Source organism: Microcaecilia unicolor, chromosome 1 (genome assembly GCF_901765095.1).
Source record: "Microcaecilia unicolor chromosome 1, aMicUni1.1, whole genome shotgun sequence".
NCBI classification, from domain to species: Eukaryota; Metazoa; Chordata; class Amphibia; order Gymnophiona; family Siphonopidae; genus Microcaecilia; species Microcaecilia unicolor.
The window spans coordinates 616,669,160-616,695,706 of NC_044031.1; positions in this window are offsets into that span (position 1 = coordinate 616,669,160).

Genomic DNA, 26,547 nt, shown 5'->3' on the forward strand with positions numbered 1-26,547 from the left:
TACCATCACCGTGTGGAATGTAAGCCCATCTCTGGACAGCCTCTAGTTGTTCACTTGATGAGAGGTTTGCTATTGACAAAGCCCCCTATTAAACCTCTGCCTGTATCATGGGACCTCAACATCGTCCTCACCCAGCTAATGAAAGCTCCCTTTGAGCCGCTTGATTCCTGTCATCTGAAGTCCTTGACCTGGAAGCTCTTGTTTTTGGTGGCTGTTATTTCAGCTCATAGGATCAGTGAGCTTTAGGCCCTAGTAGCACATCCACGTTACGCTAAATTTAATCATAACAGAGTAGTTCTCCGCACACACCCTAAGTTCCTGCCTAAGTTTGTGAAGGAGTTCCATCTGAACCAGTCAATCATTCTTCCAACATTCTTTCCCAAACCTCATGCCCATCCTGGCAAAAACACACTGCACACCTTGGACTGCAAGTGAGCATTGGCCTTTTACTTGGAAAGGACTAGGCCCTACAGACAGTCCACCCAGCTTTTTGTTTCTTTTGATCTCAATAGGGTGGGGGTTGCCATTGGGAAATCCACAATCTCCAATAGGCTGGCAGATTGCATTTCTTTCAATTATGCCCAAGCAGGGCTGACTCTTGAGGGTTATAATGTTAGAGTGATGGCTGTGTTGGTAGCCCACTTGAGGTCAACCTCTGTAGAAGAAACTTGCAAAGTTGCAATGTAGTCTTCAGTCCACACATTCACATCTCACTATTGCCTTGAGCAAAATACCCGATGTGATGTTCGGTTTGAACAGACAGTTCTGCAGAATTTGTCTGGGGTCTAGAATCCAAAGGCACTCTCCTAGGCCTGTTTTGGTCTGTTGCATTCTCACATAGTATGCATATAGTTTCAGGTTGATTAGTATTTTGAACTTACCATTGCGAGTTCTAATTGTCCAACTATTGTTGTTTTTGGTGAGCCTGGTAGCTAAGGATTCCCACATGTGAGAATTATCTGGCCTGCTTATCCTCGGAGAAAATGAAGACACTTACCTGTAGCAGGTGTTCTTCAAGGACAGCAGGCCATTAATTCTCAAATACCTTCCCACCTCCCCTTGGAGTTGTTTTTATATTGCTATTATGCTGAACTTCTGGTCCTGTGCTCTTGCGGCGGGCAGGACGACATTCATGCATGTGTAGTGGAGACACTGGCACGTGGCTCTTAAAGATATATATGCAATAAAATTGTTCCGGATCAGGTGACATGGATGACGTCACCCATATGAGAATTAATGGTCTGCTGTCCTCGGAGAATACCTGCTAAAGATATCTTCGCTTTTCCTCCTGAGTCTGTCTCCATTCACTTTCATCCTATGCCCCCTTTTCCAGACCATCTTTTCAATCGAAAGAGGCCACCTCCTGTGTATTTATGCCGTGGAGGTATTTAAATGTCTTTATGTTTCAATCATTTTTATTAAGTGAACATAATCAGCTGTAACATTTCACATTACATAAGCAAGTTCCATAACAGCAATTGGCATATCTTCACATTTTGTATTTTTATTGATATTAGTATTTCCCCCCCCCCCCTAAACTACTCCCCCCCCTCCCTGTTCCCTATCCCCCTTCCCTCCCCAAAGTCTCCCCCCCCTTTTTCCCTTATATATCCAATAACAAGCAGAGGTTACAGGAGCAGCAGCAACGGGGATTATAGGTTCAATATCTAGCTCCGGACCATTGGGGTCAAGGTTTCCCAAAAGGGTGCCCATCTGCATTCAAATTGTTGTCTTCTTATCCGTGGCTGGTTCCGCATTGCCAGATGTTCTGTACGTAAAAGTATAAGCATTTGAGTTCGCCAATATTGCAGTGATGGTGGTTTGTTCCCCAGCCACTCCTGCAGGATTGCTTTTTTCGCTACTACTGTAGCTCTTTTTACAAAGTCTGTGAATCCCTTCGGCGTTGGCTTGCTTAGCCTTGGGTGTCCAAAAAGCAACTTTGGATCATATGTCCATCTTCGGGACCAGAGTTCTGTCACTTGTTGTAGTATACTTTTCCAAAACCAAACCACTCTTGGGCATGTCCAAAACATGTGAGCCAATGTAGCCCTTCTTGATGGCATTTCCCACATGCTCCATCCGGTGATGCTCCCATATGGAAAGCTCTTCTAGGCGCCACATATATCCTTAGTGAGAATTTATATTGTATTTCCCAGTGCTCTGCCAGTTTTGTGGTCTGCCAGAGCGACAGCACATGGTCCTTAAACATAGTCTCACTTATCTGGCTTCCCAGATCTTGGCTCCATTTTACCGCGTAGCCCCTGTAATCCAATTCTGGCATTGTATCTCGGATGTGGCGATGATGGTAGGCCATGGGCACTTTCAATTGCGCCCCCAGCGATATAGCAGCAGCCAGTTCTTCCCTCACGTCCTCGGTGAGGTCTGTCCAAGTCAGACTGGACACATAGTGCCTCAGCTGGTAATAATGGAAATAGTCCGCTGAATTTATTTTGAACTGAGCTCTCAGTTCTGGAAACGTTCTGATACGCCCTTCGTCTGTGAGCACATGATATAGGTATTCTATCCCCTTTTCCTTCCATCTGTTGAATACAGTATAACTTGTCCCAGGCTCGAACCCCGGGTTGCCACAAATCGACAGGTAGGGGTAGTTTTAGGCGAAAAGCCATGCATGCGGCTAAATGTCTTTATTATATCCCCCTCTCTTACCTTTGTTCTACTTCTAAAATATACATATTGCAATCTTTAAGTCTGTCCTCATATCTACTATAATAAAACTCACCCTCAACGTTCTGAGGACACTGACGTCAGTGAAGCCAAGCCACTGACAACAGTTCCTTCAGGTTCGTGGTGGTGAAGCCACCAGGCCCCGCCCTCGCGTCAAATGTCATGACATCGAGGGCGGAGCAAACGTTGAGGGTGAGTTTTATTACTGTACCTGTGCTCCGCCCTCGTGTCAAAACGCGATGATGTCGAGGGCGGCACAGAACCCAATTAATAGCAACATTCCATGCTACCAATCATGCAGTGGATTCCCCCGTGTCCATCTCAATAACAGACTATAGACTTTTCCTCCAGGAACTTGTCCAAACCTTGTTTAAACCCAAATATGCTAACCACCATTACCATATCCTCTGGCAGTGAGTTCCAGAGCTTAACTATTCTTTGAGTGAAAAAATATTTCCTTCTATTTGTTTTAAAAGTGTTTCCATGCAATTTCATTGAGTGTCCCCTTGTCTGTACGTTTTGAATGAGTGAAAAATCAATTCACCTCCACCCGTTCTGAGCCCCTATTGCAGATTCTGTAGTGGCTCCTGCTTTGACTGCAACGCTGGTGGATTCGGCAAAGCACGGGGTGGATGGGGTTTCTCTTAGCCTCAATATGAGGACAGCCCCCCCACAAACCACAAGTGGAACTTGCGTTGGTGTAGTTGCGAGTTCGGCCCCTGGAGAAAGAGAAGATCTGTTCCTTGCCTTTGAAGGATCCCCAGCAGCTAAGTCCTCACCAAAACCACCAGAGGTACTGTCGGTCGGAAGCTGAAGGACTTTTGGAACAACTCCCTTCTGGTCAGTGGGTATTTTTGAGACTGGCCATTGTGACCTTGGAGTCCCTGTGTGATGTCATCCAGACTAGTAATGCTTCCATAATCAATGTTACTAATAAATTGGTGGATAAAGTAAATGAGAGTACCCAAGGGATTGCTGCCCATACTGTGCAATGTGATCAACTGTCTACCAAAGTTAAAACGAAAGTTATGGTACAACATAAGCAGAAAATTAGCAGAGGCGTAATAATTTATGTTTTTGAACTTTCCCAACTCTCCAATATTGTCACCGGTGGACATGCTTAGAAAATATCTGAGAGAAGTTTTGAAATTCTCTGAACAAACAATGCCTCCTATTGTAAGATCCTATTATGTGTTTGCGCTGGGAAAAGGAAATCTGGAGACCCATGGCGAGGAGTGTAAGACACTGGATTTGACCAACTTTTTAGAGTCCTCACTTGAAGTAATAACTCAAATAACAAATTTGGTAGCAACGTTTGCACTAGAAATGGATCGTAATCTGGTATTGCATCTATTCTTCAAGTATATGCAAGAGTAGTTTTTGGGATTTTTAAATTCGTGTATTTCTTGACTTATCGTGCTACGCAGAAAAGAAGACAAGAGTTCTTGGCTATTAAGCCTCGAGCCCTTGCTTGGTGCGAGCTATCTTTTGAAATTTCCTTGTAATTATTCTCTATGAGGGTAATCTAATTTTTTTTTGATCCCAAACAGCTCTTCGAATGCTTTATCATTATCATGTTACCCAAAATCCTTCCATAATACTAAATGTATATTCTACTATATATTTCCAATATTCATGATGTATTGTAAGCCACCTTGAGCCTGCAAGGAGGTGGGAAAATGTGGGATACAAATGCAATAAATGAAAAATAAAAATGGCATGAAAGTATTGGCGGTAACTCCGCAGGTTTAACCGCTGTTAGTGTCGGTTGTAGGATAACTTTGGAATCTGTCTCTGGTATTGATAATATTATTTACCTTTTTTTTTAAATTTCAGGAATGTAGCTTACCCCCTCCTTTTTATTGTGGACGAAGGTAGTTTTTTTCTCTCCTTTTTTTGTATCCTTTTCTTCATGTTTTCTTTTCAATTTGCTTCTCACTTCTATTTGATGTGATTGTAATTTTGAAATCATAAATAAATAACATTTAAAAAACAACAAAAACATAACCTCCCCCCAGCGCGGCTTTGTAAAAGGGGGGGGAGTTAAGTTAGGCATCTTATTGCAGACTTTTGCTAGTCTTCTATATCAGGAATTACACGCATAATTGCTGATATAGAATTCGGGAATTTAGGCAACCTATAGAAAATGATCCCCAGAGGATACAGCATGCAACAGACAAGAAGCACACTATTTTCCAAAATCTCTTCAAAGCGACTCAAATCCACTGCATCAATTCAGAATATAATGAAACCCCGCACTATGAAAACCTGGGGCATGCGGGGAAGCATAGAAACAAAGAAAATGAAGGCAGATAAAGACCATGAGGGGCATTTTCGATATGACGTCTAAGTCTGAATTTGGACATTTTACACAAAACGTCCAAATCCAGAACAGGAAAGAAGGTCATTTTCGAAAAAGAAAAACATCTATCTTTTATTTTTTCAAAAATACTATGGACATTTTGTATTTTGGACGTTTTGTGATATGGACGTTTTATTTTTTGGTCCATTTTCAAACAAAAAAACGTCCAAATGCAAAACATCCAAAATAGAGGAGGAGTGGCTAAATGGTTAGTGCAGCATGCTTTAATCCTGGCAACATGGGTTTGATTCCCACTGCAACTCATTGTGACTTTGGGCAAGTCAAATACACAAGGGGCATTTTAGGATACGACATCAAAGTCTGAATTTGCATGTTTTTTGTAAAATGTCCAAAATCAGAAAAGGAAAGGTCATTTTCTACAAAAAAAGGTCTATCTTTTCCTTTTGAAAATGCTGTTTGGAAAAATGTTTTGTGGTTTGGATGTTTTATTTTTTGGCCCATTTTCAAACAAAAAACATCCAAATGGAAAACATACAAAATACACAAGAAAATCTACAATAGAGTGAAACTATTCACATGTTCTAAGTGTGGTAAAAGCTTTGGTTTAGTGTAAATCTCAAAGTGCATCAGAAAGTCCATACGGGAGAGAAACCATTCCATGTATAGAGTCTGGTAAAAGCTTTGGTCAGAAGGTAAACCTCACAATGCACCAGAGAATACACACAGGAGTGAAACCATCTACATGTCCTGAGTGTGGTAAAAGCTTTGATTGGAAAGAAAGCCTCACACGGCATCAGAGGATCCACATAGGGATGAAATCATTTACATGCACTGAGGAGGTAAAAGCTTCAGTTGCATTGGGACAGGTAATTTGGGAATGTACACTCTTGCTATGAAGTATGGAGAAATAGCACTCTGGTATTTAGATATATGTAATGAGACCTCCTTTTCATCTATAGATCTGAATTCAAAGCCCAAATCTACTGATAAACAATAGACACAAGGCTCAGATGTTATAAAAAAAGATAGGAAGCTTGGCATCAAGTAGAATAGTGGAAAAGTGACATCCCAGGAAAGCAATAGGGCATCCTTGGGGGCACTGCAGTGGACTTTATAAAATGCTCCCAGGTACATATCTGACCATTGCTCCCTTACCTTGTCTGCTAAGCCCTCCAAAACCCAACACCCCCAACTGTACACCACTACCATGGCCCTTACAGGTGAAGGGAGCACCAATATGGGGGTACAGTGGGTTTTGGAGGGCTCACAGTTTCCTCCACAAATGTAACAAGTAGGGGGAGGTAGAAACTTGGGTCCACCTGTCTGCAGTGCACTGCATCACTACTAGACTACTCCAGGGACCTGCATGCTATTCTAATGGACCTGAGTATAACATCTGAGGCTGGCAAGTAATATTTTTAATCACATTGTTTGGGGATAGTGACCACGGGGATGGGGGGGGGGGGGAGTTAGGAGAGGTGATCCCCGATTCCCTCCAGTGGTCATCTGGGGCACCTCTTGAGTGGAGTAGCCTAGTGGTTAGTGCAGCAGACTTTGAGCCTGGGGAAGTGGGTTCAATTCCCACTGCAGCTATTTGTTATAAAAACAGGTCTAGCTCAAAACGTCTAAGTTTTAGTCCTGGACGTTTTTGTTTTGTTCCATTATGGCTGAAAAACGTCTAAGTCTTAGGAACGCCCAAGTCCCGCCTTGAACATGCCCTTGGCACGCCCCCTTGAGATTTGGATGGACTTCTGATGGACTTCAGAGAAAAACGTCTAAAAAGATAATTCAAAAATACTGATTTGGACGTTTTTCTCTTTTGAAAATGAGCCTGCATGTGGCCTATCCAGTCTGCCCATCCATGTCATCTACTATCCCTTTCTCTCCCTTAGAGATCCTCTGTGCTTGTCCCTTGCTTTCTTGAAGTCTTATACATCTCTTTTGTTCCAGCCTTGAAAATAACTGCAGTCACAGCCTGCTGCCTTTCACCTGGGGATTTTTACCCCATTTGTGCAGTACTTCGGTGCCAGGCAGTTATAGATGAGGTGTTATGAGGGACATAATTCAGTGTGAGAACAGGCATAGATCAATTAATCAAACCTTGCACACAGTGCCATTAGAAGAAAATAGTTATAGGAACCATATATTCCTAAGATTCTGTAGTACGAGATTTATGGCAACTGCCTGGCCTTTCTTCTGGGATATACATATAGATACTTAACTAATTTGCTTTAAAATCTTTTCTTCTTTTCTATCATGTTTAAAAATTGGCATTCCTTTCTATTTAAATATTGTTTTATGTAAATCACTCTGTAATGCTTGCCAGAAAGTGCAATATATTGTTTATTAAATCATAATCACAAAAAACAATTTGCCCTAACTGTGACTTTAACCCAGAACATCCTGTGTGACAAAGAAATTTTTAAATAAAGGAAACGTCAAAAGCCAGAGGCACCTATAGAGATGATCTTCCCCTACAATTGGCTCACATCACAGGTTTTTGCTCTTCAGCATTTTGTTTTTGATTTTTTAGTTATTAAATCATAAACCATATCTAGGCAATTAGATCTCACTAAGGTGCAGCTCCCTCTCCCAACCTCCAGTTGTAAGGTCTCCAGAAATGGAAATGACGATCAAGGTGAGATCTCACCAATGAGTTAGACAGAGACAGTATCACCTTCTTCCTTTTTTAAGTTATGTCTCTCCTTATATACCCCAGCCAGAGCCCTAGGCAAACTTTCAGCCTTCAATAGTCTGCAGCCTTCATTTTTCTCTGCTTCTATCAGTTTCTATCCTCAGTGCTCTTATCGGTCATTGTTTCTCTGCCAACCTTGTCATGCTTTCTAATCTCCTCTCACCTTATGTTTTTATATTTTGTCTTTGTGTTCTTCTGTTTGCCTATTTTTCTGTTCTCTTGTCATTGTTTCTGTCTCTTGTCTTCTTTGTTGACCCTGATGTGTCCTTATTTTTGTCTCCTCCCTCACTGTGGTCTTTACTAATTTTCCACTCTTGCTTAACACTTTCTCATTTGTTGATCATTTATTGTTTATTCATTTACTATACCACTTCAGTCAAAGTCAAATCGAAGCTGTTTACAAAAATAAAATCATGCACAAAACGAAATAAGAAAGGAACTCCATTGGTTAACAGGAAAAACAGTCGAATACAAAGTCAGATAATCTCAAATTGGACCCCATTGGACACAAGGCCGATCCCCCGCCACAGTTAAAAACAGCCTTGATTAACAATTGTCAAATGTCTGATTTAAAAAATGGGTTTTCAAAGAAACCCAGAAACTAGAATATGACTTCTCTAATTGAAGATGATGAGGTAGAGAATGCCAAAGTGCAGGTGCAAGGTACTAAAAGGCACTGGATCTTGTTGATTCCCATCTCGCTTTAGGAGGATGGGGTAGAACAAATCTATTATCATTAATAGACCAGAGAATACGAGATGGAGTGTAGGGAATAATTAAAGATGCCAAATAAGCAGGAATTGTATTATGTAAGATCTTATGCTTTACAGTTAAAATTTGCTCTGAACTCAATCAGAAGTCAGTGCAACTGTTTGAGAAGATGTTTCACAATACAAAGAATATTTGATGCAGTGTTTTGTAGGGTCTGTAGACATTTCAAGTTAGATTTGCTAATGCCTGCATAGACAATGTTACAATAGTCATAATGTGAATTCATTCAAGAATATAAGAATAACCATACTGGGTCAGACGATTGGTCCATCTAGCCCAGTATCCTGCTTCCAGCAGTGGCCAATCCATGTCTCAAGTACCTGGCAGAAACTCAGTTAATAGCACAATTCCATACCATGTCCATCTCAATAACAGACTATGGACTTTTCCTCCAAGAACCTGTCCAAACCTTTTTTAAACCCAGATTCACTAACCACCATTACCACATCCTCTGGCAACGAGTTCCAGAGCTTAGCTATTCTTTGAGTGAAAACATATTTCCTCCTATTTGTTTTAAAAGTATTTCTATGGAATTTCATTGAGTGTCCCCTGGTCTTTCTACTTTTGAATGAGTGAAAAATCGACTCACCTCTACCTGTTCCACACCAATCAGGATTTTATAGACCTCAAATCATATCCCCCCTCAGCTGTCTCTTTTCCAAGCTGAAGAGCCCTATCCTCTTTAGCCGTTCCTCATATGGGAGCAATTCTATCCCCTCTATCATTTTGGTCGCTCTTCTTTGAACCTTTTCTATTTCCACTATATCTTTTTTGAGATACAACAACCAGAATTGAACGTAATACTCAAGATGAGGTCACACCATGAAGCGATACAGAGGCATTATATTATTTTTGGTCTTATTTTGCATCCCTCTCCTAATAATTCCTAGCATAACATAAAGAACAAATGGGCCGATGATCAATTTCCCCACACTGTTCCAAATAGCGCTGTAAAATTAGCACTAGAAAGCTGCGGGGAAATAACACCAATATGATCAGATCTAATAGCATTTAAATTTATGAATGCTATTAGCTTTGATTATTGTGGTATTTCTGCAAGAGCAGAAGTTATTTTTACAGGTCTGGGCTGTCAAAAAAAAAAAAAGCCCAGACCTGTAAAACCAGGGGCTGGAAGTCTGGTGGACCTCCAGACGCCCCCGACACAGGGGGCTACATCCCGACACCCCCCAACACCAGGGGCTGCACCCCCACCACCCCTCCACAGACAGAAGCCCCCCTTAGCTGAACCCTCCCTCCCTCTCTAGCCTGGTGGTCTAGTGCCCCCCAAACCTCCCCTCGTACCTGGAAGCAGGAGGAGGGAAGTAAGCACTCCCTCCTCCTTCAAACGCCGCCTTAAAATGGTGGCGCCCTGCCCTGTGCATTCTGGGATACACTGGGTGGGGCTTCAGTACCATTACGGGAGAAACTCCCTTATATGGTACTGAAGCCCTGCCCATTGCATCCCAAGATGCACTGGGCAGGACGCTGCCATTTTGAGGCGGTGCGTGTAGGAAGAGGGAGTGCATTTGTATGGTCTGTGGTCTGAAAATGGCAAAGACAAATCAAGATTAAGTACACATATGTAATATCTCATCATATCTTATACTATGAGTTTATCTTGTTGGGCAGACTGGATGGACCGTACAGATCTTTATCTGCCATCATCTACTATGTTACTATGACGTTATAGAACAACGTCATGTATGCACACAACTTCCATTAGTTGCATGCCAGCATTTACATCAGGTTTTAGCAGGTCTAGCACCCAAAATTAGGCACAAGATAGTATTCTGCAAAGCAGTGGAGTAGCTAGGTGGGGCCATGGGGGTGTGGGGCCATGGGGGTGTGGGGCCACGGGGGCATGGGCCCCCACAGATGTAGCCCTGGCCCCCTCTACTTTTGACCCCCGCCGCCGACAACAACCCTCCCCGCCACTTTCAATCCCCCCTCCCCCCCACTGCCGGCAGGTGCCTTTGCTGGCAGGGGTCCCCAACCCCTGCCAGCCGAAGTCTTCAGCGCCGGTTTCCAGCGCCTTTGCTGATTTGTTTCTGTGAGTCCTGAGTGACTCCTGACGTCCTGCGTGCATGTAACTTGCAGGCCGTGCATGCAGGACGTCAGGAGTCAGAACTCACAGAAACAGATCAGCGAAGGCGCCGGAGACCAGTGCTGAAGAAGACTTTGGCTGGCGGGGGTTGGGGACCCCCGCCAGCAAAGGTACCTGGCTGCGGAGGGCAGGGGGGGGAACGTTGGCAGCAGGGGGGGGGGGTCGAAAGTGGCAGGGGGGTTGACAGCTGGGGGAGACGGGCTAAACTGTGCCCCCTCACCTCGGGCTCTGGAACCCCCTTCCGCTGAGGTCTGGCTACACCTCTGCTGCAAAGAACACTCTGCGGAGCGCACCCTTTGCAGAATACTAGTTTAGTGCAGATCTTCCCAGCACCTGACTTTGGGTGCCATCTGCTGAATTCCCCCCTAAGAAAGTGTGTGAGCCAGGAAACAGCAGTAGGAAGTACTAAGAGCCTTTGTTCTCTCACTGGAAGGCCTGCAGTCAGTGTTAAGAGCTAGCACCAGAGAAACCCCTCATATGTTAAGAGGGAAAATGGGCCAAGTTTTCCACAGACAGCGGTAACAGGAAACATTTGATTCTCCAGGACTTACTCTCAGTTAAGTGGCCTTGGAAGCATATCTGGGCCAAGTTAAGAGACACAGGTGACAGAGCTCTGCAAACAAGGCAGATCTAAACAGAAAACAGCTGTGGCCCAAAATATCTTGGAGACAGCTTAGGTCTGAGCAGGCTGGCAGACCTCTAGCAGATGCTGAAGGTGAAAGAATAGGAAGGCCTGATATTCAGCCAACGGTGGTCAGTGATTTTTAAAGCACCCACTGCTGCGGGCTGAATTTAAACCAGATATTCTATGCTGGTCCTGTCCTGATTTAGGAACTGGCACTGAATTAGAGTCATGACTGGCTGCTGACAGTTATCCAGATACTGGTGATTTTCAAACCAGTACTCAGATAACAACCCAGATAAAGTTAGGACAGACTCTTTGCTGTCTTGAAAGACTTTATTTTATTTATGGAAAGTTCTTAGATACTACCCATATGCTAATAAAAGCTGTAATCCCCCATTATAATTGGGATTTCTAAACTGAGAGACTCGCTCCTGGAGTCATTGGGGGGAAGGAACTGGCTGGAAAGGAAGAGTGAGAGGCCCAGCCCCGTGTTTATGGGAAAGTGCTGAGATTGTACAGGCCATGATATTGTCTTGTTTTGATTACTGTAACTCAGTATATTTTGGCTTCTTGCAGAGATGGAGGACCAGACTGCAGATGCTTCAGAACACTGCTGCAAGGATGATTTTCTGTTGTTCTAAGTTTGACAGTGTCTCTCCCTTGTTGAGAACTATTCACTGGCTTCCTGTGCATGTAAGAGTGATGTTTAAAGTTTTATGTTTTATTCATAAGGCAATTTATGGTCCAATATATATTTTCTTGATTGAACAATTGAATTTTTCTTCTTCTTTCGAAAATGTACGCTGTTTGAAAAGTCGTTGCTTGCTATTTTTCCCCTCACCTAGAGGCATGCAATATAGTAAGCACTGGAAAGCTTCTTTCTTTTTCTGTTTTTTTTTCTTTTCTTTTCAGTTTCAGTATGGAATGAATTGCCTTTGGACCTTATTAGATCCTTCATATTACGCCTTTAGGAGGAGATTGAAGACTTATCTCTTTGAGAAAGGCTATCATTGTAATTTTTATTTTAATGTGTGTTCATTGCATTCTTTTTCTCTTGTTTATTTCTTTTAGCTTGTTGTATTTATATTATGCTCTGTAATGGCAGCATTAAAATTTGTAAACCACTTAGATCCTGTTTGTTTTTTTGTGTATATAAATCTTTGGATTAGATTAGATGAAATACACGTTTCTGGTTGTTGACTGACAGTAGGGGTGGAGTTTGGAGTTAATAAAAGTTATTGTAATGCATAGCCTGGAATGCCCTCCCGCAGGAGGTAGTGGAAATGAAAACGGTAACGGAATTCAAAAATGCGTGGGATAAACATAAAGAAATCCTTGGTTGCTTCTACCCTCACTGGGATCCGTGTGGAGAGGGGGTATTCTGGATAGGTTCAAGAAACTAAGGCTGAACTAAGTGGAGGTTTCTGCCAGTAAAAGCATTGACTGTGAAGTGGAGAAGTGCTCCAGGTGGACAGCAGGAGAATCCAGCCTGGGAGCAGGAATAGGGAAGGAGCCTGTTCGGAGCCAAAGGGTACACCTTTGGAAGACAATGGACAGACAGGGAGGTCTTGCTGCATCAGTACTACAGGCAAAGCCTTAGGCTGTTCACCCAAAAAGGATGGGTAATGGACTGGAGGAGATGTAAATGCAGGGCTTTTTTTGAGGGGGTACTTGGGGATACTGAGTACCGGCACCTTTTCCATTGTCTGCTAAAATTGACCCATGGACCCCAAATTTTAATGAAAGAGCTCAGGCTCTACACACCAATTCTGCCTTGTCATAGATTCTGTGACTGGTTGTAGGGGTTCTGGCTATTGTGGGATGAGTCCCTCAGTGATAACCAGGGGCGTATCTGCGTGGGGCCACAGGGGCCTGGGCCCCCGCAGATTTTGCCCCGGACCCCCCTACCGCCGTTAACACTCCCTCCCCCGCCTACCGCCGTCACCAACCCCGAGGTCCGCTTCCTCCGGCTTTTTAAAATATTGCTTCAGCTGGCGGGGGACCCCAACCCCCCGCCAGCCCAGCCGCGATCTTTAACTTTTTCATCCTCGTCGTGCAGCGCGCTGTGAAAGCTGCATGCATCTTTAGTTCCAGTTGGATGGAGTCTGCCAGCTGAAGCAATATTTTAAAAAGCCGGAGGAAGCGGACCTCGGGGTAGGTGACGGCGGTAGGCGGGGGAGTGCGTGTTAACGGCGGTAGGGGGGGGGTTGACGGCGGTGGGGGAGGGGTTGACGGCGGTAGGGGGGGGCTATAATGTGCCCCCTCACTCTAGCCCCTGCCCCTCCTACCGCCGAACCTCAGATATGCCCCTGGTGATAACCCCACCCTTGAAGGGTTGCCCAGCATTTGAGTACCGGCACCTTTTTTGAAAGAATAAACACACTGTGTAAATGTGTACATACCATAGGATTTACAAAAGGACTATTGAATTTGAACCAAAGTCTTGAACTGGCACATAATCTCATTTTTAATAAGTTATCTAGTTGGATACAAATTAACTTGTGGGACACCTAAAGAACTTGAATGGGCTGTGTTGGCATTGCCACACGGCAGCTGCCAGCGCGGCTTTGTAAACAGGGGGCTAATGTTTTGTTTAACTTTTTTTGTTTGTTTTTAATTTCACCATTAAACTGTCTTACATCAAAGAGCACCTAGGTAGCTAGCTCTTTAAGGTGTAGACCCACCAGTAAGCAGAAGTGTAGTGTGCTTCTCTTAAGAAGTATTCAAACCAACTTCCTGCTCTCCTTGAGTGAACTTGCTGATGGTGCAGTACAAACAGTTAAAAGGCAGTAAACTAGTCTAGTGGAGAGATGTTGTTGAAATGCTGTGACTCAGTAATCCGAGACAAGGGTTAACCCTGGGATCTGTCCTAGATTCTTGTTGCCTGTCAAAAGTATTGGCATCATGGGCCCCTCTGAGATGACGAATTGTTACAGGCCTGACAAGCAAATGAATTTATAGATTGCAAATAGTACAGAATGTGGCAACGAGATTGGTAGCTCATACTGATAAAAGGAAACATCACTGGTTTCCTGTTAGGCAAAGATGCACGTTTAAAATGATGGTTCTAACAGGGATTATGCTAAGGCACGATATTCAGGAATTTCTGATATTTTGATGAAAAAATTGTGATATTTGCAAACTCTGCAGTATGCCTGGTTTTCAGAAAGACTTGGTTCGAGCATGTTACTTCATTGTTAATTATGGTTAAAGCACATATAGGACCAAATTCTATAAATAGTGCCAACAAAATAACGCTCTAAGCACTGTTCTATAAATGGCGCTGAAAATTAGGCACCATTTATAGAATACGCTTAAGGCTAGATTCTGTACATGGTGCCTAAAAAATCTGCTCAGAAAAAAAATACATCTAGGCGTATTCTCTAATGTATGCCTAGATTTAGGAGTACTTTAAAGAATATGCCTAAATTTCATGGGCAGATGATCGAAAGCCCCGCGCTGTTCCAAACAGTGCTCCAAAAATAGCGCTGGAACGGTACAGGGCTTTACTGCCCCTGTGATCAGAGATAATAGCATGCAAATTTAAGCACTCTATTATCTCTGATTATAGGGTAAAGTGCGGGAGGATTGTGCCTGAGCATGCACTCAGACATAATCCTCCTGCGCTTATTTGACAGGTCTGGGCTGTCAAAAACCCAGACCTATCAAACACAGGGGCTGGAGGTCCATGGCACCACCAGACTCCAAACAGCAAGGCCCTGGTGGCCTAGTACCCCCACCCTGAGCCAAGCGACATGGGGGCTGGAGGTCCAGCGGACCTCCAGTCCCCCTGACCCCCTCAACACAAGTTCTTGGGGGGGCTGGAGTTCCAGTGGTTCTCCAGCCCCCCTAACCCCCTAGCATCCCCTCAAATGGAGCCCTGATGGCTCAGTGGGCTGCAAGTTAATCCTCCCCCCTCCCAATCTGGTGGTCTAGTGGCCCTTCCCAACCCCCTACCTTTGTTGGAGGAGGGAGGTGGCCTCCCTCCTCTTCCTTCAGCACCGCCTCGAAAATGGTGGTGCCCAGCCTTGCCCAGTGCATCCTGGGATGCCCTGGTTGGGGCATCATATCATATAAGGGAGTGTCACTGGAGGGGGTCGGGTCAGGGTTCCTGCTCCTGCAGGGGGGGCTGCTGCATTGGGGGAATGGGGGTCCTGCTAGAATGCAAATGCATGCTGGACAGGGCTCACTATTCCTCCCCAATGGTCTGCAAACCCTAACACTAGCTCCGAGCTGGCACAGGGTTTGCTGCGGACGCTCGCTGCTTGCTGATCATTGGGGAGGAATACATTTAGCATGCATTTGCATGCTATTTGCGCAAAAAGCCCTGTTTTGCATGCATTTGTATGCTAGTTGTGTTCAGAGCTCGCGAGCGCGTTGTTTCACACACTCAGGGGCTCTGATCATGGGGCGGTAGCAAACGCAGGCAGTAGTATGGCACTAATAGCCTCTAGCACCTGCGTTTGCTTCTGATCATTGACCCATCTGTGCGGTTTATAGAATATGCCAAGCAGCTGTCCACGCGACTAAATTTAGTTGTGGGCATGTATGCCAAGTAAAACTTGGTGTAAATGCCTGTGACTAAATTAGGTGCGGACTGTGTGTATTCCATAAAAACGCACATAGATGTTAGAAATGCCCACTACCCACCTATTCCATGCCCCCTTTTCAACTATTCACATTACAATTTGCACACCCTAGGGTGGGAAGGTGCCAGAGGAAGGGAAGAGAGAGGGGAGGGATGGGAACACAGAGAAGAGATGCTGGATAGGGAGGGATAGGGACACAAAAGAGCAATGCTGGATGTGGAGGGGATAGGAACAGTGGAACACAGAGGGCCAATGCTGGACACAGGGAACCAATGTTCTCTCTAATTTTTGCAGACCCATGTGCGCATGAAAAACATTTTGTGCGCAAGTTTTCTGCCTCAACTTGATGTGTGCAGTATAGCCTACGTTCACAATAAAGAAAGCCAGCAAAAATGTTGTGCAAGCAGTTGCTAGGCACGTGCACTCCCTTTTTAACCCATGTGTGCGTGCACACATGTACAGCTTATAGGGAACACTGCAGGGGAGGGCAGGAATAGGGACACAGAGTAGCAGTGTTGGAAAAGGAGGAGATACGAACACAGAGAGGGAATGCTAGAGAAGGGGTGGGATAGGAACACAGAGAGGTAATGTTTGGAAATGAGTGGAATAGGGACACAGAGGAGCAATGCTGGGAAAAGGATGGGATAGGGACACAGAAGGTGATGCTGGGAAATGGGAGGGATGGGGACACAGAGGGGTGATTCTGAATACAGGGGTAGAATAGGGACGCTGAGAGGCCAAGTGTTAAACATGGGGGGAGAGCTTGTCGGGTGCCTTTTTGTGAACTGCTTGAACCAGCTGCTGTAAATAGCAGCGGTACAACACACTGGCTTAATTTTTTAAATACCAGTTGGAACACACAGCCCCTTTGTATTCCTTCTGCCTGTTTTAAATCTATATTAAGGGGAGCTACATTCACCTTGATGGATTATCAAACCATTTTTCTAAAGCATTCAGTTTATACTGTACATCAGACTGCCAGTTTAGCTAGCAGGCAGGGCAGGGCCAAAAGGCTATAGAAGCTTTATAACTAATGGAAAGGATGGTATTTCTTGTGAACATTAAGGTCATATCAACGAAGGGACTCTAACTGCAGCCACTACTTTGGAGACTCCTTAAAATTAGACCTTAATAATCAGTGCAATTCCAGCAAGTAAGGCCAAGTGTCCTGCAGCTTTTATCTTCTGCTATATGAGAATACCACTGCTGAGTCAGCATAAATTAGCATCCCTTTAAACTAAATGCATCCCTGAAAAACAGCTGTAACTATCTGGTCAGGTGCAGTTTGCAGATGGTACAGCAGGAGTCATTCACAGGTATATAAATTGCAGGGTTTTAAAATTTAGCTCTGAAGCATGGGGTGCAACACTTGGTTAGTACACACTTACATTGACCAGAACAGGCATTCATACTCCCTTAAAGTAACAGTACTCACACAGCACAGATAATTATTAAGACATCTGAACACAAATGTTCAATGCCATTTTCCACACATAACAATGGGCTTTGTATTCAGAAATGGGGCAGTATTGAGGATAGAGAGTGCATTAACATGCATACAACCAAAGAAGATCTAACTCAGGGTTGTCCAACCTCAGTCCTCGAAGGCCACAATCCAATTGGGTTTTCAGGATTTCCCTAATAATTATGTGTCACAGTCTTACTGTGACTCCAGGGCCAATTGCGTCCATTGATGTCAGGCAATTCCACTCTCCACAGCTTCAGGAGCGTTGCATAGTCCATGCAAGTGACTCGTTATGGGCATTACTCCACAGTGACGTCAGATGCTAGACCATGCCGCAGTGGTGAGACATTTAACCCCGATCCGAGTATTGGCACTTTGCATCATAGCTGCCCTAGAAGCTGGTCTTGTGTTCTGTGGGTCCTGAGATGCCCCCGACTTTCCACCAACTTTGGTTGGATCTGTGAAACCACCAACTTCTATCTGTGAGTAGGTTCCTGTTGCTCCCTGCGCTGTGTTTGTGTTGGTTTCCGAGATGCTGTTCAGCCTCTGTATATGGGTGGGTTCCTGAGAAGCTCTTCAGCTTCCATGTATGTGTAGGTTCCCGAGAAGCCTTCAGCTTCTGTGTATGAGTGGGTTCCTGAGCAGCCTTCAGCTTCTGTGTATGCTTAGGTTCCTAAGAAGCTCTTCAGCTTCTCCGTATGCTTAGGTTGCTGAGAAGCTCTTCAGCTTCTGCGTATGCGTGGGTTCCTGAGAAGCTCTTCAGCTTCTGTGTATGTGTGGGTTCCTAAGAAGCCTTCAGCTTCTGTGTATGCGTCGGTTTCTAAGAAGCTCTTCAGCTTCTGTGTATGCATGGGTTCCTGAGAAACTCTTCAGCTTCTGTGTATGAGTGGGTTCCTGAGAAGCTCTTCAGCTTCTGTGTATGAGTGGGTTCCTGAGAAGCTCTTCAGCTTCTGTGTATGCGTGGGTTCCTGAGCAGCCTTCAGCTTCTGTGTATGCATGGGTTCCTGAGAAGCTCTTCAGCTTCTGTGTATGCGTGGGTTCCTGAGAAGCTCTTCAGATTCTGTGTATGCGTGGGTTCCTGAGAAGCTCTTCAGCTTCTGTGTATGTGTGGGTTCCTAAGAAGCTCTTCAGCTTCTGTGTATGCGTGGGTTCTTTAGCAGCCTTCAGCTTCTGTGTATGCGTGGGTTCCTGAGAAACTCTTCAGCTTCTGTGTATGTGTAGATTCCTGAGAAGCTCTTCAGCTTCTGTATATGCATGGGTTCCTAAGAAGCTTTTCAGCTTTTGTGTATGCGTGGGTTCCTGAGAAGCTCTTCAGCTTCTGTGTTTGCGTCGGTTTCTAAGAAGCTCTTCAGCTTCTGTGTATGCATGGGTTCCTGAGAAGCTCTTCAGCTTCTGTGTATGTGTGGGTTCCTGAGAAGCTCTTCAGATTCTGTGTATGCGTGGGTTCCTGAGAAGCTCTTCAGCTTCTGTGTATGTGTGGGTTCCTAAGAAGCCTTCAGCTTCCGTGTATGCGTCGGTTTCTAAGAAGCTCTTCAGCTTCTGTGTATGCATGGGTTCCTGAGAAACTCTTCAGCTTCTGTGTATGTGTAGATTCCTGAGAAGCTCTTCAGCTTCTGTATATGCATGGGTTCCTAAGAAGCTTTTCAGCTTTTGTGTATGCGTGGGTTCCTGAGAAGCTCTTCAGCTTCTGTGTTTGCGTCGGTTTCTAAGAAGCTCTTCAGCTTCTGTGTATGCATGGGTTCCTGAGAAACTCTTCGGCTTCTGTGTATGAGTGGGTTCCTGAGAAGCTCTTCAGCTTTCTGTGTATGCATGGGTTCCTAAGAAGCTCTTCAGCTTCTGTGTATGCGTGGGTTCTTTAGCAGCCTTCAGCTTCTGTGTATGCGTGGGTTCCTGAGAAGCTCTTCAACTTCTGTGTATGCGTGGGTTCCTGAGAAGCTCTTCAGCTTCTGTGTATGCGTGGGTTCTTGAGAAGCTCTTCAGTTTCTGCGTATGCGTGGGTTCCTGAGAAGCTCTTCAGCTTCTGTGTATGTGTGGGTTCCTAAGAAGCCTTCAGCTTCTGTGTATGCGTCGGTTTCTAAGAAGCTCTTCAGCTTCTGTGTATGCATGGGTTCCTGAGAAACTCTTCAGCTTCTGTGTATGAGTGGGTTCCTGAGAAGCTCTTCAGCTTTCTGTGTATGCATGGGTTCCTAAGAAGCTCTTCAGCTTCTGTGTATGCTTGGGTTCTTTAGCAGCCTTCAGCTTCTGTGTATGCGTGGTTTCCTGAGCAGCCTTCAGCTTCTGTGTATGCGTGGGTTCCTGAGAAGCTCTTCAGCTTCTGTGTATGCGTGGGTTCCTGAGAAGCTCTTCAGCTTCTGTGTATGCGTGGGTTCTTGAGAAGCTCTTCAGCTTCTGTGTATGTGTGGGTTCCTGAGAAGCCTTCAGCTTCTGTGTATGCATGGGTTCCTGAAGTCTTTTGCTTTTGTGTGTGAGTGGGCTCCAGATGCTGCCAGCCTCTATCTGTGAGTGGGTTCCTGTAGCTGCCAGCTTCTGTGTGGGAGTGACTGTGCTCTGGAAGCGCTTTCTGCCTCTGTGTTCATGGCTTCTGGCCGCTCAGTTCCTGAGCTTTGGTGGCTTTGCCTCAACTCTACTTAGTCCCAGTGTTGTTACCAGACATTGTCTCTGCCTGGTTCCTGCCAAGTTTTCTGCTTGCCTGAGATTGGTCTATAGTAGTATTCCACTATGAACAAAGCTCTCTATCCAGAATCATTACAATATGCATGAGATCGATTCGCATGTACTTCTTCCATTATATGCAAATTGATCTCATGCATATTCATTGTGGAACTCCTGAAAGCCTGACCTGGTGAGGGCCAAGGTTGGACACCCCTGTTCTAGCTGCATCTTCATTTCTACCTGCTGAGTGGTGGACATTAACCCCTTTATTCTATAAACTAAACGTAACCACAATTTGCACACTTCATAGAGTTGCCAAGGGGGTAAGATTTTTCAGAGGGAGCATTAGGGCACATTCCCAGCCCCACTCCACTCCATTCCCAGCCCTGCCCTTGGCCCCACCGCAGCTCCACCCCTGGCATACCCCGATGTTGCAGCCCTCTGCACTAGCAGTCACCTCCCCTTCCAGGGGCAGCAGGAGACATCTTAATAAAATGTCATCTCCTGCTGCCGCTGGACCAGTGCCCTAGCTCTTGTTGCAAGATTGATCCCACAGCAGCAGGAGATGATGTTTTATTAAGGTGTCTTCTGTTGCCGCTGAAAGGGGAAGCTGATCAGCAGGAGATCCTGGCTCCCCAATGGGAGTACGGGAGATGACCCACAAAAATGGGAGTCTCCCGCTGAATGCAGGAAACATGGCGGTTCTAATGTTACATTCACGTGTGTAACTGCACTGTGCATGCTCGGTGGTATTCTAGAATGTGAGTGTGCAGGGGCCATATAGGGGGAGACACATGGGCAGGTCCCTCACTTACACATTCAACTCATAGAATACAAGTTACGTGCTAAAATGCAACATTTATGCACTCGCATGAAACCTGCCTTTTTACAGGAAGTAAGCAATAGCACCTACATGTTGATGTACAAATGCCAACTTATGCTCTATTCCAGACTTGTCCAACCATTTTCTCTTGGGGGCCACATTTTATATTTTGTAACGTTCAAAGGACCAAAACACTCACCATTGTATTTTGCCACATGTTTTGTTAACTAGTGGCAATATACAATGGTGAATTGTCCCCTCCCCAGCCTTCACCAAGTCTCTCTCGCTCTCTCTCTCTCTCTCTCTCTCTCTCTCATGTACCCCCAGCCTTCACCCAGTCTCTTTCCCCTCACCTGGATTCAGCTGCAGAAGAAATAGGGAGATTCCTGCTTCTCCACTGTGACATGGTTCTCGGCAAGCTTCAGCTGCGTGATGCTGGAAGTTTGGGTTTGTCTTGGGGTTTCAAGTTTCACGAGACTTGAAATCATGAGACCAATCTGAATCTCATGGTCCTATCATGACTATTGCTGTCCGCAGATGCCAGGTGCCAGGAGATGCACCCTCTGCGATGTGCCAGGAGTGCTGTGTGGTCTGAGCAGGAAAGCCTCTGACATCCCCCGGCACTAGTGAGTCGCATGACGCAGAAGCTAACATCATCGCAGTGGGGATTTTTAATCACCCCAAGCCGGAGCTTCAGTGTCTTTACATCTTCTAAGCTACCTTATTCCTACCAAGCTTCTATGCTGTTTTGTTCCTGACCAGCTATCCTGTTCCTGAGACGCTGCCATGTATCTGCCAAGCTCCTGAGCCACTGCCTTGTTCCAGAGACACTGTGAGACTTTGCTTTGTTCCTGACTCGCTGTCCAGTTCTTTAGGCCACTCCGTGGTTGTTCCTGCATATTCTTGAGTCTCATTCCCCAGCTCATCCGGAGACTCATCTGCCATAGTTTCACTACTATAGACCAAAGGTTCACTACACCAGTCTTAACCCTGGATTTCTGGCACTGCATGGCTCAAACTTACAGAGAGCTGAGTTGTGGTGGGGAAGCAAGAATCTGTAATTCCATATTTCTATAAAATACATTGGCTTCCAGTTATAGCTAGATCTCATTTTTAAATGTGTATAATGGTCTTTTAGACACTACAAGAAAATATTCCTTCTTATTGGGTAGGCTTTTTCCCTTTACTAAGTAGACAGCTAATGAGAGGGCAAATCTCTCTATCATTTCCCTCAGTAAATCTGGTTAAGTATTTCAAACAGCTTTCAGCTTTACTTCCATATCAAGTCACTTCATTATGTAATACTCTTCCATCATTTGTTCATTCTTTAACTCATTATTTACTGTTTTGCAAACAACTTAAGTCTATTCTGTTTAAGAAATATGTGACATGATCTAATCCTGATTTTGTACATTCCAGTTGCCTGTTCTGGTAGTCTTTTTTCATTATGTAATCCACATTGAACTGTGAAGGCTAGGGGCCCTTTTAAAAAGGCGCACTGAAAAAAGGCCTGCAGTAGTGTAGACGCGTATTTTGGGCACGCGCAGAATCATGAGTGGGAAAGTGCGGGGTACAAATGTAACAAAAAATAAAAATAAAATAAATAAATATTTCAGCCGCGCATCCATTTTGGGTCTGAGACCTTACTGCCAGCCACTGACCTAGTGGTAAGGTCTTACGTGGTAACCGGGCGGTAATGGTCTACGCACATAAAATGACGATTACCGCCTGCGCACCAGAAAATAAAAATATTTTCCAGTACGCCTAGCAGACGCCATCAAAAATGAAATTACCACAAGGGCCATGTGGTAGCCAGGCAGTAACTCAAAACTGACACACGTTGGGCACGCGTAGACGCCTACACGGTTTAGTAAAAGGGCCCCTTAATGTAATGTAATGCAAATCCCGCTGTAAGCAGCACAAGAACTGTCAAGCTTTAGAGGGCCAGAAAAAAAGCACTTGTGGCCTGCGGGCTCTAGGTTGGACAAGCCTGCTGTATTCTTTTACAACATCTGGGTGCCAAGATGCTGTTATAGAATTTGGGCTCAGCGCTCAGCATTCTGACACCCAAATTTGGGCGATCTTTATAGAATTGACCCCTAACCGAGCTGTGGCTGCAGAGGACTGTAATTCAGCCTCATCATAGACTTACTGACTAATTCCTCTACTCCAGATCTGAGGCTGCCCTCATTTTAGACGAACACACAGATATTGCAAAGTTATTTCAAAGGGGAGAGATGGGTGTCAGTGCATGTGCTGGGGCTTCAATACATTTACATACATTAGACCATAGTTCCAGAGAATGGCAGATGATTAAACTGTTTCTATTTATTGAAACTAGGGACTCTGAGAGGTTAAAGTGGGTGGGACAGCTAAATGTGCGGGATGAAATAAAAGACTTTAATTTCCTGAGACTACAATAGAGATGAACTGTATAAGATGGATATGCATATTTATAAGTAGGACACTTTATAAATCAGTCTGACATCAGAGGAAAAGCAGCGTTGAATTGTAATGTGTCCATGGAAGGGCTATGCTCCAATTTACCGAAAGCCAGTCAAATGCCTCAGTGTTGTGCTGTGCCAGGCAGAGGACCTGAGGTTGATTCCCATGTTAGGTGTTGTGGTCCTCAGGCCAGATGGGGCTTGAGATGCTAATGAAGCAGCAGCAGCAGCAGCACTTTCAGCTTCTGGAGAGAGAGAGTCCTGTAATTACACAATGGCGACACCTAGTGGCTGAGCTCAGGGCCTACTGCATGCCCCTCAGCCAAGGACCATTGCTGGAATGACTGGTTTAAGTGTGTTGAGAGAGGATATAAAACAGGGGGGAAATCTAGATTACTGCAACGCACTCTACACCGGCTGCAAAGAGCAAATAATCAAGAAACTTCAGACAGCTCAGAATACTGCAGCCAGACTCATATTCGGTAAAACAAAATACAAAAGCGCTAAACCCCTACGAGAAAAACTACACTGGCTCCCACTCAAAGAACGTTTCACATTCAAAATATGCACCCTAGTTCACAAAATTATTCACGGAGACGCACCAGCCTACATGTCAGACCTAATAGACTTACCACCCAGGAATGCTAAAAAATCATCCCGTATCATTCCTTAATCTTCACTTCCCAAATTGTAAAGGTCTCAAATACAAACTAACGCATACGTCAACCTTTTCCTACCTGAGCACACAATTCTGGAATGTGTTGCCGCAAAACCTAAAAATGATCTATGAACAAGCCAACTTCCGAAGTCTACTGAAGACCAATCTCTTCAACAAGCCATACAACAAGGATCAACAAATATGAACTCCTGTACACATACCCAGAACTGCCCTTACAATATCTGACTGCCAAACCACTATCATGTTTTTTCACTATTACTAAATGCACATTTTCTATATAATTCTTATACAATTCTTAAATATTTCTTACTATGATTGCTTGCTAATGTACTATCATATTCTACCATTCATGTTGTTACAAGAAATGATTTATCTTGGGGGAAAGAGCTCTAGAGCACTCGCTGTTGTTTATAATTTAAGAGCAGGTGCTGTATTTATAAGTTTTAGGATATTAATTTCTCCACCAATCACCAAAGGTGATAATTGCAATAAATTAAATAAATTAAGTATATATAAAAGATACCATATACTCAGAACACAAAGAGACCGTATTTTTAGCTTCAAAAAGGTTGATTTAATATACAATTGCACACGAGAGGTAGGTTTTTAAAAGGATCTTAGAACAGAGAATTTGTGCATAAAATAGAACAAAGTAGCAGGTAGGTTAACTTACAAGTCCTTGTTACAAGCATGCTGTGGTCCAGCTGATTGATGAGCACATGTTCAGGACAGGAGCTGGGCTTCTGCAGTGAGTGGATCTGAGTTGCTTGTTGCAGCTGAAGAATCTGAGTCTTGGGGAAACAGCTTTTGCTTTTATATCTTGCAAGCTGCAGGAGGATATGATCACAGAGTCCCAGCACCTGCTTCCTGGTTTGCACTGGATAACTTGCAAGGCATTATGGTTATTGTAGTCTGTTCACATGATTGGAGATGTCCTGGCGTCCATTTGTCTGATAGTTGATGGGAGGGGCAGGTATACCTTTGACAAGCAAATGTCCTGTTTATGCTTTTCCTCAGAGTTCTTTGTCTTCAATGGGTTCTCCAGACTTTCGGTCTCTTGGGTCTTTGGTTTTCAGAGATGTCCTGATGAGCGTCCAGGTACCCACCTTAGTCAAGCTTTTGTTAGGTGGGAGGGCAGAGGAAGCTATATATCTCTCTTTTGTCTTTGTTAAGTGTTTGTAATGGACTATCCCTGCTATCAGAAGTTCCCAGAAAAAGGGATGGGGAGAGAGGGGCTTGAAATAAAACTATTTTCTCTGCTGCAGTGTCAAATATATATATTTAAAAGCTGCACAAATATATTGGTGTATATATATGTATCTGATCCAACACAACGTCATGCTACACATTTAATTCTGATGATTGGCTTATACCATAACAATGTTACCCCAAATCCTTCTGTTATACTAAATGTATACTTTCTCATGTATTCTCACTATTCATGATGTATTGTAAGCCACATTGAGCCTGCAAAAAAGGCATAGGCGTAGACTAGGGGGGACGAGGGGGGGCAATGCCCCCCCAAATGACGCGAGGCGCCGCCGCGCCATTAGTTAAAAAAAAACACATGCAGGCACGCGCTCCTCTCCATCCGCTTGGCTTCCCTGCCCTCTCTATCTGCGTCCCGCCTTCCTCTGACATCAGAGGAAGGCGGGACGCAGACAGAGAGGGCAGGGAAGCCAAGCGGACGGAGAGGAGCGTGTCCGTCTACCCCTCTCTCTTCCTCCCTCCCTCCGGCGCAGGCAGCAGTCTTTTCCAGCATTCCTGGCAGCGGTAGCGTTGTACACGCTGCCTTTGGCTCTGCCCCGAAGCCTTCTCTTCAAGTTCCTGTTCCCGCATAGGTGGGAACAGGAACTTGAAGAGAAGGCTTCCGGGGCAGACCGAAGGCAGCGTGTACATCGCTACCGCTGCCAGGAACGCTGGAAAAGACTGCTGCCTGCGCCGGAGGGAGGGAGGAAGAGAGGGGGTAAACGGAGTCACCATCTTGGACCTCGCGGGGGGGGTGGGGAGCAGAGGGAAGATGGATGGGACGGAGGGATGGTGAGCAGAGGGAAGGAACAGAAGATGGATGGGACTGGGAGGGGTGGGGAGCAGAGAGAAGGAGCAGGAGATGGATGGGACTGGGAGAGGAGGGGAGCAGAGGGAAGGAGCAGGAGATGGATGGGACTGGGAGGGGTGGGGAGCAGAGGGAAGGAGCAAGAGATGGATGGGACTGGGAGGGTGGGGAGCAGAGGAAAGCCTACTGGAAAGAAGACACTGCATAAAACAGAAGACACTGGGATCAAAGCGAATAGAAAAACTAAATGATCAGACAACAAAGGTAAATAAAAGTATTTTATTCATAATTTATTAATTGAAATGTGTCAGCTTTTTGAAATGTGCATCTGTGATATTTTGCCTGTAAATTTCATTTCCTTCCTCCATATTAGCATATTCATTTGCATATGTATATATGCAAATGATATGCTAATGTGCTCCGCCCATTCTTTGCCCCCCCCAAATGAAACAGTCAAACTACGCCTATGAAAAAAGGTGAGATAATGTGGGATACAAATGCAACAAATAAATAAATAAATAAAAGTAGGCTTGTAGTACCATAGTGAAACCCATCTATAAACTGGGTTTTGATAGGACATGAATTTGTGAATTGATCAGACTGGCATTTTGACTCTGGGGCATTTCATAAGGCCTG